The sequence below is a fragment of the Propithecus coquereli genome, unplaced genomic scaffold, assembly GCF_000956105.1.
Source record: "Propithecus coquereli isolate 6110/MARCELLA unplaced genomic scaffold, Pcoq_1.0 Scaffold8, whole genome shotgun sequence".
In the NCBI taxonomy this organism is placed as follows: Eukaryota; Metazoa; Chordata; class Mammalia; order Primates; family Indriidae; genus Propithecus; species Propithecus coquereli.
Genome location: NW_012154173.1, coordinates 1,493,499 through 1,515,355, shown reverse-complemented (window position 1 = coordinate 1,515,355; position 21,857 = coordinate 1,493,499). Strand labels below are relative to the sequence as shown.

The following is a 21,857-nucleotide window of genomic DNA, read 5'->3' as shown; positions in this document are numbered from 1 at the left end:
TAAAATAGTGTCATTTTATTTCCCCCAATTTCTATCCAATTTCCCCCAGCTGATGAACATTTCCTTTCATAATGGATGACGACAAACAGCATTGGTGAAAACAAGGCACTCACCTGCCTTACTTTAAGACAGTCTGATCTGTTACAAGGATACACGAGGCCAATGCACATGCTGATGTAGCTGCCTGCGGGCTCCCACCGCTTTCTGGCTAGCTGCGGTCGCATGTCATGGAGAGCCGGCTGTCAGCGGCACCTGCTAATGATCAGGCCTCCAGTACAGTGGTTCCTGGGGATTCCGGCAGAATGGGAACAAGCAGGCAGGATAGGCGTTGTGGTTGCAGAGTCACAGATGGGCCAGCAGTTACCCTGCACGTGGCAGTGCCTTCCAGGGGCCCACCAGCCTGCGGCCACAGGCAGCACCTCCACCTCCCGGGAGCTCCTGGCAGGGGCAGGAGGAGAGGCTGGCCCGCCTCTGCCGGGGCCTTACCTCCCTCAGTAACCCTTAACTCAGCTGTGAAAAACAATCGCATAAAAACTACTTTAAAAACAGACCAAAAAATGTACTAAATAGATAGAAACAATAAAGGGAAAGAGTTTGGTAAAGACTTGGTTAATTTTTCTTGGTTTCTTTTTTATGTACTTGAAAATATCATCATCTGAATGTATTTCTATATATTTTTATAAAAGATATACAGATATGGGGGCAAGAGGGAGTGGGGAAAAAAGATATACAAATACATCTTTAAAAAGATTGTCAAACAAATACTTCTTAAAAGACTAAGAAATTTAAAAACAACAAAGCAGATAATATGTGTGAATCACATCGTAAGTGGTGAAGGATCTGCTTTCATTATATAAAACTAATCCTTACATAGGTTGCATAAAAAGCCGAGAGGATTTGCAATAATCTAATGACCTACTGTATACTGACACTATCACAACTATAATTTCAAAACTCTCATAATTTATAGTATGTAGTTTTTGTAAAAATGTCCAGGGAATTGTTCTTACGCATATGAGCCAAATTTGGGGAGTAACAATGAATCTCTCTCTGAGCCTAAGGATGAGGAACCCTTAAACGTGGAGTTGGCAGTGGCCCCTGAACACCTGCTGTCTCTCCTGTTCACTAGCTCACGTGCGCAGTCTGCAAACACAGCAGACTGCAGCCTGGCAATATCGTTTTCTGCTCTAGTAAGGAAGACACATGCACATACGCACACACGCGAAGTCCCCGGGCATCTGGGGCTACCAGAGACCATCATATTGCACAGTTCCTGTGTTCAGGGAAAGGTGGGAATACACAGAAACATGGAACCTCAGTCACAGCCAGTTCAGTTTTCAATCCAGGGTTTGCACGTTGCTTTGAACTTTTGATTTGAACCCTTAAGTTCTGACCATTTGGGACATGGCTCCCTTTCACATGCTCCCTAGCAGTGTACCTCTTACCTCAAAGCACATCTTCAAATGCATCTTTTTAATCTTATCTTAGGCAACACACACTTGCTTCCGTGAATTACCAGATGACGTGCATAGGTTAATTTCATCTGTACTGATGTGAGTGCTGATGCACAAGGAGCAATATCAAAGCAGGTCTGGTGTGTTCAAGTATTTCTAAACTTCCATGGTTTTAATTCTTGTAACTACAGTATTTAGATAGATACACTGCTATCTTAAAGACCTTTTTTCAAGTAATACATACATAATGCGATGTGAAGAAAACTATCACTGAAAACTATTTTCCCAAATTATGACTTACATCTACAATAATGAGAAGCTATTAACATATTCTTTTAAAAAATCTCTAAGCTGATCTAGTGCTTAGAATTTTGCAATTTCCCATTGCTCTGCTATTTTCCCATTCTGTATGCACAGCACAGATTCCTGCCAAGCCTATTACAGTGAACAAACAATGTCCTCTCTGTCAGAACAGAGAATGAATAGTATCACAAAATTCTCCTCTAATGTACAGCCTACATTCCCCCGACCCCGACCCCTTCAGAAGAAAATAACCAGGATGAGGAATGAGGAGGAAAATACGACTTCCCTCTTTCTTGCCCATCTGAAATTCCCTCTAGAAACTACGGGCTAAGTAGTGTCAACTATATAATACCAACTTCTAAACAGACAAAAGTTGACAAGTATATTTTCTTTTACATTGGATCATACATTTTTGCATTTCTCTGTGTGTGGGTGCACAAATATCTTTATAAGGAAGGAAGGAGGCATTATATCAGGTAAAATTTCAGCAGGCATTTCATCAGATAAAATGAAACAGCTTTTAGCTACAGACTGAGCAGCAACAGGGAAACTTCATAGAAATGACACAACAATTTGTGCTAAAATATTGGCAGCTAATTCATGAATGCCAAAGCTGACTGTGAATTCAGCTGCTTCTGTTAAGCCTTCATTTCCACTAAGCTCATGATTCATAAAGAAAGCACCTACAGTTACTCCTCGGAAATGTATAGTATGATGCTGACAGATTCCCCTTTGGCGTTCCCTCTTTCCCTCTCTTTCTCTCTCTCTCTCTCTCTTTCTCTATTTGTCTCTCTCTCTCTCACTCACACACACACACACACACACACACACACACACACACACACACCCTCCCCACAAGAAGCATTAAGGATATGATTTTACAAAACAAGAACTTCATGAAGCATTTCTCACAAACCAACAAAAGGCTTACTTAATAGGCATTTTCATAAAAGAACACGGACTTCCTTAAAATCTTCCATACTTGTAAGTCTTAGCTGGTGTAAAATATTATAATTCGGGTTTTCCCTTCTTGTGACATGAATATAGCATATATTTTATTGTAACCTCTAAAGAAAAGTACCCAGTTTTTTTCCTCATAAAGGTTGAAATGCTATTTTTATAATTGAACCACATTGGCTTTTATTTTCATGAGTATCTGTAACACGAAGAAAAAAGTCCAGCTTCTCCTTTCCTCCCTTTTTCCCACACATTTTTAGTGCAGCTCAGTGAGCTCCCAGATTCTGACAGCATTCTCCTGGTAACACATTTAGAAGAGGCTGCAGGATACCCCAACAGCTCCGCTTTCTTCTCTCTCTCCCTCTCCCTCTTTCTCTCGTATCACTCTAGGTCTGTATTAGACTAAACAATGAAACCTTTGTGCTGTACCACGGCAATTCAAAAAATTCTAATGCTCTGCCCCCTTATTGGTACAATGGTAATATTTACCCTGGAGAAATGTTTGTCCAAGAAAGTATTCCAAATTCTGGCAATGTATTCCCTTTGCAATTTGGTGGTGAGAGTTCTCTCTTCTGTCTTGGCCTATAATCAAAGAGAAGGAAAGTTAGAAAAAAAAGACAGATGGATATAGACTGTGAAAGATATTTATCCAGTTCACTGTAAAAATGCTAGTTTATTTATGCGAAACCTCGAGCTTTATATTCCTTCCTGAACAAAGCAAATTGCAAAGTAGAGGCAAAACTGTAAATAGTAGTGAATAAAAAATTTTTGCTAAAATGACAGCCAAGTCAGTGCCTGATCAAATACAAATCAATTTACTCACTCTTTCCATATTCTTCCTGGTTTATACCAAATAAATCTGTGTGTTATTGTAGTGATGTTAAAATTCAAGTAACTTATCTGAATTTGAAATAGAACAAGTGATTTGTCTGAAATGAGCATTTATGGTTTTTGGTAAGGTAAGTGTGGTTCAGTTCTGAAAATTTCTTGTTACAAGGAGATTTTGGTGCAGTGTGAACAGTGTGACCTGAATGATGTGCAGATCTGATCCCAGGTCATCCCTTCGTGTATTCTGCTGTCGAAATGGGAAGATGCACAGAAATGGAGAGACTACAGGGATGACCTCCCTCGCCCTCGCTTCTGGTCTGTCACTGCCCCAATCCTGTCTGCGGTCCTGCTCTACTGTTGGTGCCCAACCCTGCCTCCATCCCCTCTAGCTTCCTCTCTAGTTCGCTTCCCAGCCTAGAATAAGTATCTCCTGAATTGAACATTTACTTTACGCAAGACACAGGTACAGTGTGAGAGGGAGGAGGGCAGAGGGATGGAGGGAGTGAATGAATGAATGACCGTATTTACATTTAAGAGAGAATATCCTTGCTGTTGACTAAGATTCAGAACCTCTCAATTATTTTAACCAACTGAGGCACAATTCCTGATTTTCAATATAACAAACTGAGTAGAACGCGAACCTTCAAGATTTGCATCTACTGACATTCTTTTGTTAGGACCTCATCTTATCTTAGACTGTGTGTTGCTTTCTTCCACAGCAGAATCGGCAGAATATTTGTATTATCTTGAGGTACATCTATTGTTTCCTTGACAGTTATCAAGTGAGAAATGCTGCCTTTTGTTTGCCACTGCATTCAGCTACATTATTATTTTCTTTTAATAAGTCTAAAAAGATCAGAATAAGACACACAATTGTGGGCTGTCTTCCTCTAACCTGACTCCAGTTCTTTCCACTGTCAATCATGCAAACTAGGAGGACAGGGCTTCACTGGGTGCAGGGATTGACAGACAACTGAGTTCTCAAGCCAGCGTTTCACTCTTTCATTAGATTTCAAATCAAACCTCCTTCTGAACCCCTGCCATACAGGTATATTTAGATGTGGATTCCCACTGTAAACCTCTCCGTTTCTCTGTGTCATCATGGTTGATCCCAAAGAACTCTCCTGAATTAGAAATACTAGCAAAATTTGATTACCTAAATCAAATTGCTGCAGTAAAAAAAAAATAATGAAAAGAATAAAAATTTTTTCTTAAAATGCCAAATCCTATTAATGCATACTAGAAATATGTTTGGATATGCTCTATTACTAGATATGAGTAAAGAGCCTGATTTGAAAATTGGATACACGATTTGACAGTTAATTTAATAAGAGTGGTACATAGTTTTATATTTTCAGAATATACATTTCATGAATTAAAAATATTCCAAGGAAACAAAGTAATCAAGACAGTGTGGTACTGTCATAAGGACAGACACACAGATCAACAGGTTGAACTTTACTATCCAGAAATAAACCCATATATTTATACTCCTTCAATTATATGGTAAATTGATTTTTTTGACAAGGGTGCCAAGGCTAGTCAACGAGGAAAGAATGAAATTTTTCAACAAATGGTTCTAGGACAACTAGAGAGCTACATACAAAAGGATGAAGTTGGATCTTTGACTCAGACTATAAAAGTTAACTGAAATGGATAAAATACCTAAATGTAAGAGCTAACACTACAAAACTCTTAGAAGAAAACATAGGACTAAATCTTCATGAGCTCAGATTTGGCAGCAGTACTTTAGATATGCCACCAAGAGCTCAAGCAACAAAAGAAAAAATAGATAAACTGAACTTTATCAAAATAAAAATATCTGTCCTTTAAAGGACACTATCAAGAGAGTCAAAAGACAAAATGGGGAAAAATATGTATAAACTGTATCCAATAAGGGACTTGTATCTAAAATATATAAATAACTCTTATAACTCAATAACAAAAAGATATATAACCCAGCCAAAAACAGGCAAAGGACGTGAATAGACATTTCTCCAAAAAAGATATGTAAATGGCCAATAAGCACATAAAAAAATGTTCAACATCACTAGTCATCAAGGATGTGCAAATCAAACCACAATGAGATACCACTTCACACCCACTAGGATGGCTATAATAAAAATGTCTAAGATAATAACAGGTGTTAACGAGGATGGTAGAGAAATCAGAACCCTCATACCCTGCTGATAGGAATAAAAATGATGCAGCCAGTTTGAAACAGTCTGGAAGTTCCTCAAAATGTTCAACACAGAGTTATCAGTTGACCCGGCAATTCTACTCCTAGGTATATATCAAGAGAAATGAAAATGTATGTCCACACAAAAACTGGTACATAGATGTTCATAGAAGCATTACTCATAAAGGCCAAAGAGTGGAAACAATTCACATGTCCCTCAGCTAGTGAATGGATAAGCAAAATGTGGCATATCCATACAAAAGAATATTTTTCAGCCATAAAATGCAATGAAGTACTAATACATGTTATGACACGGATGAACCTTGAAAACATGCTAACTGAAAGAAGCCAGTCACAAAAACCTCACATATTGTATGATCCCATTTATAAGAAATGTCCCAAATGGGCAAATACAGAGAGACCGAAAGTAGATTTGTGGTTGCTTAGGGCTGAGGAAAAAGGGGTGATGATTGTGGGTCTAAAGTTGATGGTTGCAGAACTATGTAAATATACTAAAAATCATTACATTGTATACTTTAAGTGGGTGAATTGTATGGTATGTGAATTGTACCTAAATAAAGCTGTTACCAAAAAAAAATATTCCAAGGGAGGGGATGTGGAATACATACACACACACACATAAAATTATAACATCAGTCATTCTCCAAATCAATCTTAAAGAAATATGGCAAACCCAAGTGTAATTTTAATCAAAATCCCTGGAATTGCTACACTAAACAGACCACCCAGCTCCACTGCAAACTATCACATCCCAACTGAGGCAACCTGAGTATAATTCTGCATGGACCACATGCTCCTTCAGGTCCCCTTTCACCTTTCTATCTCTAAGTGTGGACAGCAGTGAATCACTGCAAACATTTACTGACCTGATCAAACAGCAACCTGGTGCTTTCAACACTGATTTCTTTTTCTACTGAATGGCAGTTTCAGATTCTGAAACCAGCACTCTAGTCAAGTACGACCACTCCCCACACATGCATATACTAAGACAGTGGAATGCCAAGCCGAGCACTGTTTCTTCTATACCAGTGTCACTGACAGCTTTCATGAGGAGTGATGTCAGGTTCTTAACACTGATGATGACATTCATAAGAAGATCCAAACAGGTGAACTCCAGGAGTTCATGATGTCAAACTAACCCAAAGGCTTGTTCTGGCTAAAGCCACTCAGAGGAACTGAAAGAGAGCTCAATTTGTGGGACACTGGGACCCTGAGGGATGAGATATGCACCTGACAGATGGCGTGGGTCAAGTCCCCACTGGCTGGCATTGCAGAGGAGACATCTAAAGAGAAGACAGTGTTTTCTCAAGGCTACGCCCTAACAGTCTCTTCGGCGGAAGCAGTGGTGATGCCGAGAGTGTACTTCCCTGCTATCTGGGTAGATAAATACAGGGATTTGGTAGAACAGACTTCAGCAACCCTATTCCAAATTCATGTTTGACTTTTAAAAACTATTCCTGGAGGCAAGATATCTACTCAGTATGAGACTAGAATCATGAAGCTCAATTACAGATTCTCAAACTTAAAAGAAACTTAAAAGATCATCTATAAATCAACTCCACTTGATACCTGAATCCCTTCTATAATGTCCATGACATCCAGTCTATAGTTGCACTGTCAAAAGGACTTGATTAAACAGAACAGTTCAAAGTACTGTGCACTGAATGCATCACAGTGCCTAGAATACAGTAGTCACTCAATATTTGTTCACTGATTGAATTAATTTTAAAGAATCAGAGCAGACTCATGATATTGCTATAATAAAGCTGCTCTTACAGTTCCTGAAGACAGAGAAGAGAGTAGGATTACAGGTCTGTCATGACTGGCATACCATCACAGCAATATTTCACACATGCAAATGCCATCCAAGCCAATACTGTCCATTATCTATGTTGCAATGGAAACAAACCAATAAACAAAACTTAGACCTGCTAATCTAGCTGTGCTAGCCTCCCTTCCATAATGAAGGGCTTCCTCTTCCCCAAGGAATCCCTTTCTGTCTCTGGGAAGTGCTGTTTAATTTGAGCTAGTAGTAAGCAAAGTTCTTCTGTATTCCACTGGCTTACTGGCTTCAACCTAGTTTGAGACTTGGTTTTAACTTCTAGGGCCATGCGGAACAAGTCCAATAGTTCTCCTACATGGCAATCCTTCAAATGCTTGAAGACACTCATTTAAAGAAGTCCCTCTTCCCCTGCCCTGTAGCATCTGCTTCTGTATTTGAAAGAATAGAGTTTTAAGTATCACCTGCCATAACTCAAAGAAACACAAAGACTGTAAGGAGAAGAGAGCAGGACCCTGGCCAGGTCTGCTCACCAGAGGTTGAGAGCCTGCTCCAGCTACAAAGCCACACCTAGGAGGGCAGGCCAGCGACCAAGCACATCATCCAATGGATGAGATCAGATCCTGGATCTGATTTAGGAAACAGTCCTTATCTGGGTTTTCATGGTTTGGTGGGGGGAATTTTCAGGCCCAGCTATCACAGGGAGGCAAAGCTTTCAGTAGAGAGTAACAGGCTGGTAGAGTCAGGTAGTCTATTATCATCCTGGAGGTCTAGTCATAGCAACAGAATCTGGCCAGTGGGCAGTGACTCAAGTGCCACAATTCTCAAGAAGACTACCCGGCAAGACCAAGATAGACCACGGTACCCAAGGTAGATATTCAGTCCCAGACACCTGTATACACAACAACAGAAAAAGCTGAAACTTGGAAGGTTCAGGAGTGAGTCATTCCTGGGATGTCATTCCTGGGATGCCAGATACCACATCTGGATGGTAATGAAGGCCACTGGAATGCAATGGCAATGACCCAGCGGTCAGCACTGGGCAATACCATCTCAGCATGGGAGATTAAAGTTCAGCAAACAAATACAGCCAGCATTGAGCAAGACCCTACTGTGGGAAAGGCACACAGAGAGTATGATTACTGATATGCTCCACTGGACTATGGGGTAGGCTTTGACATCTTAAGTATTTCCTGCTTTAGCTAGAACAAATTCAGATTTGGGGAGAGCAAGATGATGCATGCAAGAGGAACGAATAGTGAGGAAACAGGGAAGGCAGGAGACATACTGGGGCCTGCACTTTTGTTTTCTGGATGTTCTCTTCTAAAAGATCAGCTCAAAGGCAATTCTCCAGAGGAAGTCACACTTAACCAGTAAAGACCAGAAAGGGACTCTCTCTTCTGTCAGTCACATGCTATACTTTATTCAGAAAGCTAAAGACCACAGAAGTTTTGTTGCCAGCTACATTACACTGTTGATGTATATGCATCTTATACTTGACTAAAATGAAATCTAAATTTCTCATGTCATCTCTCCTTGCTGTCATTTTGCAATTTAGTTGGGGGTGTGGGGTAATTGCATTGATCCCTGTGCTGTTTCTGCTTCTTAGATGTGGGTCACTGTGTTAAATGTCAAGATGTTCCTGAATTCTATTGCCATCATTTTTTACATTTGCTAACTCTCCCAACTTTGGGCCATGCATTTACAGAGTTTTACCCAAGTGAGGCCTAATGTTGACTAGGTAGGATTAGCTTAAAATATCAAAAATCTCTCTCCAGGAAGAGAGCAATTTATTAATCAGTTCCCTCTGGATATACCTACCAAACCAGTTATTAATCCAGCTAATTATTCATACCCCTATTTGTCCAAATGATAAATGTTAGCAATTTCATATACTTTCAGTAAAAAAAAAGAAATCCATAAACTAATGCATGCCATTTCTCATTAATCTACCTGAATTCCTTGATGGATTTAATAAATTATCAATACAATAGAGATCAACCTGAAAGCACAGACTTTTCCTTTCATTAAAATGTCAATATTCGGTCCTTCTCAATAATCATGCAAGAAAATTATATTAAATATGCTCAATGGTACAGCAATTAAAGAAGTGGCAAGAGACAGCGTATATGGGCTCTGATGCACTGTGCAATATTGCAAAAGCGTAACTAACAATGCTCCCTCCTTCCTCATCCTAGGATTCTTGTTTTCCTGGGCTGCTCTTCTCTCCTTGCTAAGCTCCTGCGTGTTTTCTGGCCGTTTTTCCTTGCTGGTTCTCCCAGCTGTGCCTCTCGTCTCTTCCACCCCCCAGCTGCTTTGGCTCACACTTTCAGCCTTCCTGGTATTTACTGTGTTAACAGTTCTAGTCTTCATGCCATCTGATGTCTCCTGCTTCATTTTTCACACACTTGAACAGCTGAAATCCCTGATGTATGCAAAGCAACAGTCCATTTAGAGAAGAGCGTTTTCTTTTCTGTATTGAGGACAGAAAAATGGAAGAGGCAAGAAAGGAGAGCTCACAGAGGTGCCCAAGAAAGGTCACTAGGAAGATAAGCAGAAGGCCAAAAAAAAAAAAAAAAAAAATCAGATTTCTTTAGGCATCAAAAAGATTGTATGACATTGGAAAAATAGTTACTTTTGAAAATCCTCTTCAATGGTGTGATTTAATGAAAATTCTATAATCCCCTTTCCAAGGAGAACATATTTTTCTTGAATTCTAGACAGGGGATGATAAAAATCCTTAAACATGTATCCTTATACTATCTATAATATACAGACCCAGGTTAAATTTGATACAGTTATAACACATATATTGAGTTATTAACAAATGACATCTTTTTTGCAAAAACCTTCTATTTAAGTATGCTGCCTTAAAAGAGGCTTAAAATGACATGATGTAGTATAAGCCTTATCTCTAAGCATGCATCCCAAGTGTGGCTTGGATATCAATTTCTTGCAGCTTCAATATTAGTAGAGAGATAATCAAAATGACCAAAGTGTTCAAGAGAAAAATAAATCTTTCTCGCTGGCAAAGAATAGTTTATAATACGCAAATCTGATGTATTTAAGGGAAGTACTACAGCATGCTTCTCAGACATCTGAACATAAAGCAAGATTAACTTCAGTGCTTAAGTGTTGCTTTAGTGAACAGAAAATATATAAATTGACTCCTTTCATTACTAGCTTATAAACTGGTAATAAAAGAAATATTTAAAGACATTCTCCTTTATACAATGTAAGTAAACATGAGACAATAACCAGGGAAACCAAAGAGGATATTCTTTCATTCCTTTTCTTTATTCACCTGTCAATGTTATGTCCTTGCTTATGAATAAGAAGCACAAAACGTAAATATCGCTCCAGTCCCTTCCATGCTGCACATTTGGGACATTTCCTCTTGGACTGGGACTTTAGCTGCCATTAATAGAGCCTATAGCTTTGGCTTGTCTTTGCCTCCCTGCATATGCCCCATCCTGCCTCTGCCTCATGATGGGCACCTAACTGGGTAGCCACCTGGAACACTGCCATGTGGATCACAGAGCCTAAAATCAGCCGCAGACATTTCCCGATGAGAAATAGCTTCTGTTTTATCTAATCTCGGGATCACTCAAAAGGCTGTGGAGTTGGAGGGCTGCTGGCTGGGCTTTCCCAGCAGAAATTGTGTGGACAGGTGTGTACGCGGGGGAGGGGGCATGCAAGGAAGACTTCCCCTTCCTCAGCAAGCTGAGGAAGGTGTGGGGTTAGTAACTAGCCTGAAGTCTGCCCAGGTATACCTTTGAGACCCCCCAAATTCATAGAAATCTGCTGTTAGAAGTCTCAGCCACAGAGTAACTCCAGGATAGCAAGGGCCCTCCCCTCCATTCTCGGGGTTCTGCAGAACTGGCTGTGCTGTTCGTGTTGACCTGAGGCAAAGGCTCTGCCCGAGGTGGGGGCGGGTCACAGAAGAAGATGCATCTAAGCTCTGGTCATTTGCCTGGCAGCTTCCACATTTTGAAAGATTGTTGCCTGTGAAACGTCTGAGTTTCAGGGGGTACGTATGGCTGTGTGTGAATGGCGGGTGCGGTAGGTTGGCATTTTATAATGGAGCACATAGGATAAAGTAACTTTATAGCACACCCCCTTGCTTCCTTGCACTCTCTGCGTATGTATATAGAGACCATATATGCACATCCGGTGTCCCCTCTCTGTAAGTGTATAGAGAGAATGTCTATCTACGTAATGAGAGAGAACACACACATTTGGCCACTTCGATCTTAGACTTTCCACACTGCCTGCAGATGCCGCACCAGAGCTGTGCCACTGATAACAATGTGGCCACTCTCTCATGACCTAGGGCTGGTCTTATGAGATCCTGTCGTATGTATGACATTCTGATCATTTCTCTAATGGAAAATAACTGCTAGTTCATCTAAGTGGAACGTTAGAGAAATTCCAAAACAGTGAGTGATAATGCTGAGTATCGCAGAGAAAGTCAAGGAGATTTACTTAAAGGGAAACAATGCATGAACTAATGTATGCTTAAGCATTCTAATGAGAGACTCACAATGTTATTAATAAGTGCTAAGTAATATCATGATTGGTAAAACAGGGTATGTTTGGCAGAACTAAAGGTATCATGATGGATTCCAGTCTGAGTCCATCTTTGCAGGGTGGCCATGCTTAAAATATCGTACTCCGTGTGTTTGAGTACACGCGCCTGTGTGCTACCTTTCTGAGCCTGTCGTGGGTTGAGTTGTGGTGCCCCTAAATTCGTATCTTTAAGTTTTAACCCCCAGTACCACAGAATGTGACCTTATTTGGAAATAGGGTCATCACAGATACACTGTAATTAGTTAAGATGAACTCATACTAGAGTAGGTCATGCCCTGACCCAGTATGATCAGTGTCCTTATAAAAAGAGGAAGTTTGGACACAGAGACACGCACACAGGGACGATCCCATGTGACAACTGAAGTTATGCTGCCATAAGCCAAGGAACCACAGGCAGCTACGAGGGAAGCCTGGAGTCTGCTCTCTTGCCTAGAGAGCTTGGAGTGAGCATGGCCCTGCTGAAACCTGGATCTCAGACTTCTAGTCTCTAAAACTGTGAGACAAGCAATTTCTGTTGTTTAAGCCACTCAGTTTATGGTGCTTTGTGATGGAAGCCCTAGGAAACTAACACAGAGCCAGTGCATGAAGAAATGGTCAAGTTTCCTAATATTCCAGTCCTGATTTAAAGACACAGAGTTTAGGGTAATAAAGGCAACTCTCATTACTTTATAAATCCCATATTGAGAAGGTTTACACATCAACCCAGATGCTATACTGGAGTTATTCCCTAATTATATAAATGCAAATGAACACTGATATAACGGCCAGTTTCACATAATTCACTATACAATTTCAAAGACAGAATTTGTCTTTTAAAACCCTGTTCTCAGTGATAGCTTGAGAGATGAATGACCAAAACAACATGCAGCATAATTAATGAGAACACTTTCAATAAATTTTTAATTGTGAGGAAACTTTTTAAAGGATTCCATAAGAATTTGTACTGACCAAAATTCCCAGGGAACTTTTTTGCTTTCCTGGGACATATTATATTGAGATTGATATGTTAGATCACTTCTTTTCTTTGACTCCCCTCTTGGTTAATTCATGCTGTGCCTTGTCTTTGAAAAGTCACTCAAAAATCATGCTTAGGATTCTGCCCTGGTTCTCTGTTTACATTTTCTCAGCCCTTAGTGTATAATGATGCTTTTGTTCTACTGTTCGGCACTTGTGTATATTTCAGAGTTATATTAATGTATGTTTAGAGTTAAAAGCAAACTCCACAATATTTTGGCTCAACCTCTATTTTAGCAACAAGGAAACTGAGGCCCAGCTGTGATCACACAGCTATTTAGGCACTGAGCCATGAATACAACCTAGGCCACTTTTCATTACCTTCAGCTCTATGGCGGCAGCTTAACCATTTAATATACACTACCGGGGCTTGTTCTCCCTAATCAGACGATTTGGCTGTAGGGCTGGTGCTTTTTAAAGAAAATAAAATAAAACAAAACAAAAAAAACCAAAACTCTCATCTAAAGATTCTCCTGCCAGGCACATCACGATCAGGGACACTAAAATGCTTGTTTAAATATGGAATATTTGTGATACAGCTACGTTTCTATAAGAACAGACTAGCAACTGATCGTACATGACTGGTCTTTAGTACGTTGTTATTTTTTAAGTTTCTTCAATTTATTGATTTTCATCAACCCGACTGTTTGTAGAATTAATTAGTATTATCTATAACTCAAGTTTTATTTTATTAGTTGTTTTGATGTCCAGACTAAGAGCATTTTTAGGAAGACATGAAATGTGGACTCTCCTACTGTGGCCCTCTGGCTGGCTGGCTGTGATGAGCCCATGTAATTGATCAAGTAAGGGTAGAAGGAGAAAGGCAAAAAGGAAAGGAGAAAGAAAAAACAGGTTTGAAAGATCTTCAACTCCCTTGGACAAAGATACAATTTCTATTACAGTTGGTAAAAATCACTAGACAAGAAATGCTCCAGAGGGTAACATGGTTACGTCATAGCATGTAAAACTGAAAGAGCAGAGAGCAGTTTCCGCAATTAATCAGCCAAAAGGGAGAAAACCGGTGTCACCCACAAGACTAAAAAGAAGAAACAAAACCCCCCTTGAACCTAACTGTGAGAGCTAGGAGAGAGAAATACAGGGACAGCTTCCTCTGTGCAGAATTACATTTTTTTTTTTTTGGTCTGCCATCAACAGGTGTTGCCATGGTAACTATTCTGTCATTAAAGAAGTAGCAGAGGTAAGAAAATCTATACAAGACCATGATAGAGGGAAAAAATAAAAAAGGTGTGTTGTAGCAAAACTAACCTCAGAATGAGCAACCAGAGACTCGACTGGCTATTTACCAGATCTTTATGTTATCTGAAAGGGATGCCTCAAAGACAGAGGGTATTGGCCTAGGACCATGGTCCCTGTAAAACCAAGGCCAGGGAACTATCGGTGGAGGGCTGTTGTGGCCCTCAATTTGTCCTAGGTACTACTTTATATCCCTACTCCTCTCTGTACATTTTAGCTCTTTGATGACTCTGGGGGGCAGGCCTGCAGTTGTGCCATGTTATATATGGAAACTTCTAGAATGTGAACAAATCAGTGAATGATTTCCTTACTGTTCTTGCAGGTACTACATTTAGTAACAATTTTTCTGCTTTCTTCCTTCAAATAGAGGAATGAGGGATCGCATGCTATGAATTAGTGAAATAATTAATAGCTACTTCTTATGAACAAGTATAGCTAATATTTCTAGGCCAGGCACCAGGAAATACCTCAGAGCCTGGCTAAGATCAAAACCTCATTTCTTTGGTCTTCCCTCCATTGCTTACGGCTTATAAAAGTATCTATAGATTTAGCATCACAAATGAGGAAATAATTACTATTTCTGAAATTAAATTCTACGTTTTTATTTTGTAAGCCATTGTTGGTAGCCTCCAAAAAGGGCACTATATCTCTTTATTTATCTTTATTTACAAAGCTTGTTGTTCAAATGACTACTCTACTTTATAAGTATACAACATGGATTAATATACTTTCCTAACTTCTGTAATTCTTCAAAGTTAAGATAGCTGACAGAATAAGATTTTGGAAAATAAAGTCTGAAAGGTTTAGCCTGAGAGACGAATCCATGGAGTTCCAAGTATATTCTGCCAAGGCCAGGCAGGCATCAGAGTGTCACAGAAAAGACAGCTGAAGTGTCACCAGACGTGGTACTTGCCAATTTCTGGGACTCGGGGTCCCGTTCCATAAAGAGATGGAGGGATTACCTCCCTCCAAGGGTCGGTGTGAGGCTCAAATGAGACAATGCGTGTGAAATTGTTCTGTTCATCAACTGTAAAACACCAGGCATATAAAAGCTGATGTTGGAAATGCTATTGTCACTTGTTTTTCAAGCTTTCTGTCATGTTAATATTATCCGATTCACATTTTTGATCATAAAATAAGTAGGCCATGAACATTTTCACTTGATGATTTTGGCAGAAAATCTTTTCTTTTCTTTAACATTTGGAGGCACTTAACTGATTTGGACGTCATTTTCTTGTATGAGTTCCCTGTGTTTTAACTTTTTGTTTTCAGGTTAGATGTGAATCAAAGGGGTGGGGAGATGTGCGTGGGTGTACCTGTGTGTGTAAAAGAGGGTGAGGGAGGGAAGGAGGGAAAGGAAGGTCAGATAGGGAAGGGAAAACAGAGAGAACAAGTGAAGTGGTTAACACACAGACGGGTAAGGAGTTTTCCCTCCCATTCCACAGATACATCCCTGTCCCTGATTTTGTTTGTCCCTTTATTTGCAATCTGTACATCACTAGGGCTAAGTCGTTGGTGGCCTTCTCAGCAGAAGAAATTCTGGGGATGATACTAATTTCTGCAACTGACTCTTATCTCCTGGCAATGTTCTCCATTCTCATGCTGATGGGCTCTGTTGGTTGTAGTTTCAGTTGTATAAATCCCTCTGTTTCTCGAACTAAAACTCCTAGATCTATTCTACAGCAAGATACATACCTCTTTTTTGTTCGTTTTACATTTTAAAAACAGTTCCCTTTAAAATATTGCCTTTTTGCTTCCGAGTGTCTGAATTCATGTCCCTCTCCCCCAGCCCCTTCCATCTCCCTCCCACTTTCTCTTCTCTCTACCACCCTGCTGTTCACCACATTCAGCTATTGGCAAAGGTCGTGGGTTTTACCTCCTTAAATGTCTGTTACAGTAAAATTTCTGGTTTTAATATAATACATGCTTGTTGGAAAAGTTTACAGAATACAGAAGGATATACAGTATTTTTTTAAAGAAAGTTTCTTTTCACTATCTTGTCCCAATCCCATTTCCTTCCCTATAGGTAAGCACTATTAGAGCTGAGTAAACACTTAAAAATGGCTTAGAAAGATAGAAAAATCTAAAGGCATTTTTTTTTCTTTCTTTATTACATGTATGGTACCCTATACTAGTCACAGTTCAACAGTTTTATTGTATTCATTTACTTATCTTAGAGAACTTTCCAAGTCAGTACATATAGAGTTATCTCATTCTTTTTAATAACTACAGAGATTTGATGAATGGTATGGACATACTATATTTGGGCAGTTCCGTGCCAATGGATACGTAGATTATTTTTAGTTTTCCTCAATTACAAAAAAACATTGCAATGATTACTCTTGCGTATGTAACTGAGCACATGAGTGAGCATATTGATATTGACAGGATGGATTCCTAGACGTGGAATTGTTGGGTCAAAGGGCTCGTGCATTTTTCATTTCATTCTCTTTCTCCTTGCTGACCTAAAACCAAGGTTTTATTAATACACAGCATGCAACTGTAAAAGCAAATACAATCCTTGGTTCTGTAGGGTTTCACCACAATCAGATTTATTTCTTTTAATACCTTCTAGGAATTCTTGAGTATTCTTGTCGCTGATGGTGTTTTTCCCTGATTTTCTAATTCTGCTGTGGATTTGAGGATTTCTTTTTCTTCTTTTTCTCTTTTCTTCTTTTTAAATTTGAAGAATTTGGTGAGTGAAAGATAAAGTAATAGCCCATATTCTTGGTCAATCATACAAGACCCACGAGACCTCTTGCCTGCACAGGGTCAGTAGTAGTTCTTAACTACTCCTTTGTATCCACCCTCCTCACAGCTGTCTGACTTTCTAAAATGCAATATTAACACTCGACTCTCCTGCAGTGACACCCAAATGCTTGGTGGCTATTATGGGTTGAACTTTGTCGCTTAAATAAATGTTGAAGCCCTAATCCTCAGTATCTGAGAATGTGACTTCATTTGGAAATAGGGTCTTTACAGAGGTAAGTTAAAATGGGGTCATTAGAGGTGGGCCCTAATCCAATATGACTGGTGTCCTTATAAAAGGAGGAAGTTTGGACACGGAGACAGATATGCCTAGAGGGCAGATGGTGTGAAGGGACACAGGGAGAACGCCAATGTGAACACAGAGGCAGAGACTGGAATTTTGGAATTCTAGCCTCCAGATCTATGAGACAATAAGTTTTTGTGTCCTAAGCCACCAAGTTTGCTGCACTTTGTTACAGCAGCCACAGGAAACTAATACAGTGGGTCAAGTTCAACCTCTCAGGCATCTCCCATCGCACCTTCCACACACTGGCTGGAGGCCCTCAGCATCTTCCTCATGACCTTTCCTATGAACACCCTGCTGCCCCCTCTGCTCCTTTGCAAAGGCTCTGGGACGCCTCCTGCCTCTGAGCATTTGAACACACTGGTCCCTCTGCCTAGACATGCTTCTCCCATTCCCTAAGGATTACTAATTTTCAAGTTGTTATTTTTTTTTTTTTTGATGAGATTAATTCTTCTAATCAGTCGCATTTAGAAACTCTAGACTTTGCCATCAGATACTGAGAACTTCAACAGCCCCAACCATTGAAGGTACGTGTTCACATAAAGCTGCACTGTGGCGCTTGACCTCTGATGCCCACTGACTGCTTCCCTCATGCAAGAGTGGTTCGCTAGAGACAGAAAGACTGGTGCTTGCAAGGGCTGGGGGACAGCGGGAAATGGGGAAGTTGCAGATAGGGTGCCAGCGAAGGAGTGAGGGGTTTCCTTTGGGGTTATGAGAATGTTCTAAATTTGACTGTGGTGATGGTTGCACAACTCTGAATATACTCATAGCCATTGAACTGGACACTTTAAATGGGTGACTTGTATGGCATGTGAATGGTATCTTGATAAAGTTTTTTTTTTTTTTAAAAAAGGGTGGTTCATTAAATCCAGCCCAATCCACAGGGATCACTGTTAACACATTGACTGCCATGTGAGTTGTATTTAACTCAGGCTAGTTTTGAACCCGGGGCCTCAAGAAGCAAAACCCTGCAGTTGGTTTGTGAAAATATTACTAGTTGAAGTTCTTATTGTTACAATTAATATTGACAATTTAATTCTAAAAACGTGGATTATGTTGCATATAACTCATGCACAGAAAACAATAAAAAATAACAAATTAGAAGGGATCATTTTGTTTTAATAAAATGCCATGGCCCCAGGGAAAAACTTCTTTTCCTCGTATGGCAATGTGTTAAAACAAGTCAACTCGTAAACAAACATTCACACTGACAAAATAAAATAAACCCCTCTGCATTAATTTAAAAAAAAAATGGAAAGAAACCACCACAGCCTGTAATGTTTACAGCAGCCTAAACAAAACTTGACAGACACAGATATTTCATGTCAGGCCCATTTACTCTGATAATTGCCTCATTGTAGCAGCATAACTAGACCTCAGAACTTTCCCTTTGTCTTACAATATACTGATTCTATCTTCTTTTCTCTTGTGTCTTTAGAGAGACTCTTAGTTCAATTAAATACTACAGTTGGGAAGGAATTAAGACATTTGTTTGGTTCCAAAGCACTCACTATACAGGTGATAAAATGACAGCCCAAGAAGGGAACCCGAAAAACCTAGCGAGCTTTTGGCAGTGGAGACGATATCCCTTACATTGTGAATCCAATGACCTCCATGCAAGGCGGGAGCATTTGTCAGTATGTGAGGCGAAGGAACACAACATCTCTAATGTGTTGCCAACTGTTTTGTAAGCCTTCCAAATAAATGAAGCAATGAATGACACTGCAGGCTTCCTGGTGCTTATCCACATACTGTTCTGTATTTACCACCTACCATGTGAATGCTTGTCCCATCTCCCCAGTGAAATTCCAAGCTCCTTGATGACAGGGAAGGCAGCTGATATGTATTTCTTTCCCCTCCCTTTCCCCCTCTCTTACCACCATTCCATATTCAAAGCATTCGGCAAAGAGTTAACAACTGTTTTATGGGTACAGAATAGACCTATCTTAGAGTTTCATTGTATTAAGGGATTTTTTTTTTTTCGTAAAATTGTTTTTGGGCAAACGTGATTCAATGCATGGAATAAGAAAATCTAGGTAATCAACCATCCCAAAATTGATTGTTATCACTTTTTGAAGTCCCATTTCTAAGGTCTTTATTTTGGAGAAATGTCTACGATAATCACTTAAACACAGACAGAAGTCTTTAAAATTAACAGCTTCTTCTATCCGGGCATGACCTGGTGAGCAGGATTCCACTGGGTCCTCCCAGATTGACACATACTACACACTTACGAAAACTATCTCAGAACCAAATCTCTTTTGTAGGTAGTTTTTAACCTAACCACAAACAAGATTTTTATCATAGAAGGCGATGAATATTTTTTTTCTGCAACATGTCCTTACGTAGGTCATATACTTAAAAAATTACAGGCTCTTTGCTATTGAAATCTGATGATTAGTCACGAGTTCAATATATAATTGGAAAGCCTATAGTTAAATGTAATTAGCCAAGATAAATTATAGAGAGGACCACACAAATATATTAAAAACAGTCTCAGAGTTCATTGTGCCAGGATACAATAAAGAGAAAAGTAAACCTCTCCTACTCACATTCACAAAGAAATCCTCAAATGTGCCACTTCTGAGAGCTCCTTGGGTAGGGAGGTAGCTCCCTAGTCCCTGAGGTCAGGACTTCCCAGCCCTCAGTAACATGATCCACCAGCCCTGGCTCCTTTCCAACACAAACTCTCCATCCCGGCCTGCCCTTTGGTGGACAGCGCTCAAGCCTGCAATATTCCTCCCTCTTCTCCCCTGAATACTTAGCTCAAAGTCCTGACTGTCCTTCTCAGTAAGGCTTTCTCTTTTTCTCCTGCCCATGGATTCTGCCCAATTCACTTGACATCAAATATTGTATTACCTGTCCTGTTTTGGAGGTGAATTCTTTTTTCCCCACACATTTCCAGCATGTAACACTTCCGTTTCTTTCCATCTCTTCATTGACTCCATGGGGGGGTGGGGGAGGTGGAGTGACTTCAGTAAAGAGTGATTTGGGGAAACAAACCCTGGGTTCAGTTTCTCTCCTGCCCTCCAGGAATATGAGCTCTTCTCTGATCCTCCAGGCCATAATTTGAGTTGATCCTTTTGGCCCACAGAGTGGCCTGTGCTTAATTCTGGGGTTACATATTGGTCGAACAAATAAACCCTGCCCTACAACCTTGCCTTTACTAGTAATAAAGGTGATGTTTGAACCTTACCTGCTAATGATTTTATCCTATTTCCTAATATTTTTCAGAACTTGGGAAAGTCACAGGAGTGTCATTATTGTGGTTTTCATCAAAGACTTGAGCATCATTCATATATGTAAGTATACATATATTGATTGGATGGCTCTAAAAATTGATGTGAGAGTGTGTCTTATCTTCCTGTCTGGACAAAGATTTGGGTCATGTCTCATCGGTCTTTGCAGCCCACTGCTTCTTCACAACATATAATGTACAGTGAAAATAAACTCGAATAGGCTCACTAATACATCATTTAATTAAGGATATACAGAGAAGATTAAAAATAAAACAAAATTTAGACTATAACACTTGTGATTCCCACTAATGGTTATGACTTTATTAATGCATTTTTAGTGTTACTTAGCAGTGTTAGCATAAAATTGATATAGGTAGAGTGAGTATAAAATTAATATATGCTACACACTGTGATCCTGCAGAGTAAATCTAATTGCACTTTGAGCAAGAGAGAATAAAAGATAAGGCATATGCTGATTTTCTTCATCAAAACCCACAAAATCTCTCTCCAACAAAGCCCTGTCATTAACTTCACAGCATATCTAAGAGTGAATTTTATGTGATGTGTCCTAAGCAGAGATGGCGATCCATTATAAGCCAAGTTTTCTTTTACCTACATCTTAAACCTTTATATTATATGCTACATTATCCTTTGCTGACTCCTGTTCACATGTACATAAAAAGCTACTATTGTATGATGTGGAGAAATAATGATTTCGTTGTCTATGTACATACATTTTTGACTGTCCTCCCATGAAAAAGCAAAAGTAAGTTAAGTACATAAAGGAACACAAATACAATTATGTCTAAATACGGTTTCAAAAAATATTATAAGTCAAATAATTTATGATAAATTACTGATGCTTCCTCACTTTTATTGTCAGTGCAGTAGCTTTTCTTACTTAAATATTCATTTACTGAATGCTAACCTGATGCTAATACTAACACATGGTACTAACAAGCACTATGGAGCAACACAAAAAGGCTAGTAGTAATTCCTTGTACTGTAAAATCACCACCCAGTCTTCAAAGATATGTCACACATTTTTCCTTTCACGTTTACAGTCTTCCATTAAAATGACAGAGGGAAGTGAGGTATCCCAAGAATGGAAAGACAAGCACCACATGTACTCACCATCAAATTGGTATTAACTGATCAACACATAAGTGCACATATAAGAATAACA

The 21,857-nt window shown here is 39.5% G+C and overlaps 1 protein-coding gene across 1 annotated transcript in view; it reads right to left on the bottom strand.

The window, feature by feature from the left end:
- The window catches only part of PAG1 (phosphoprotein membrane anchor with glycosphingolipid microdomains 1), a 134,911-nt gene that overhangs the window by 47,964 nt on the left and 65,090 nt on the right, over window positions 1-21,857 (bottom strand). The window contains exon 3 of the mRNA XM_012663210.1: window positions 3,204-3,296. The gene's annotated coding sequence lies outside the window, so the exon portion shown is untranslated. The remainder of the gene's footprint in view (window positions 1-3,203; window positions 3,297-21,857) is intronic.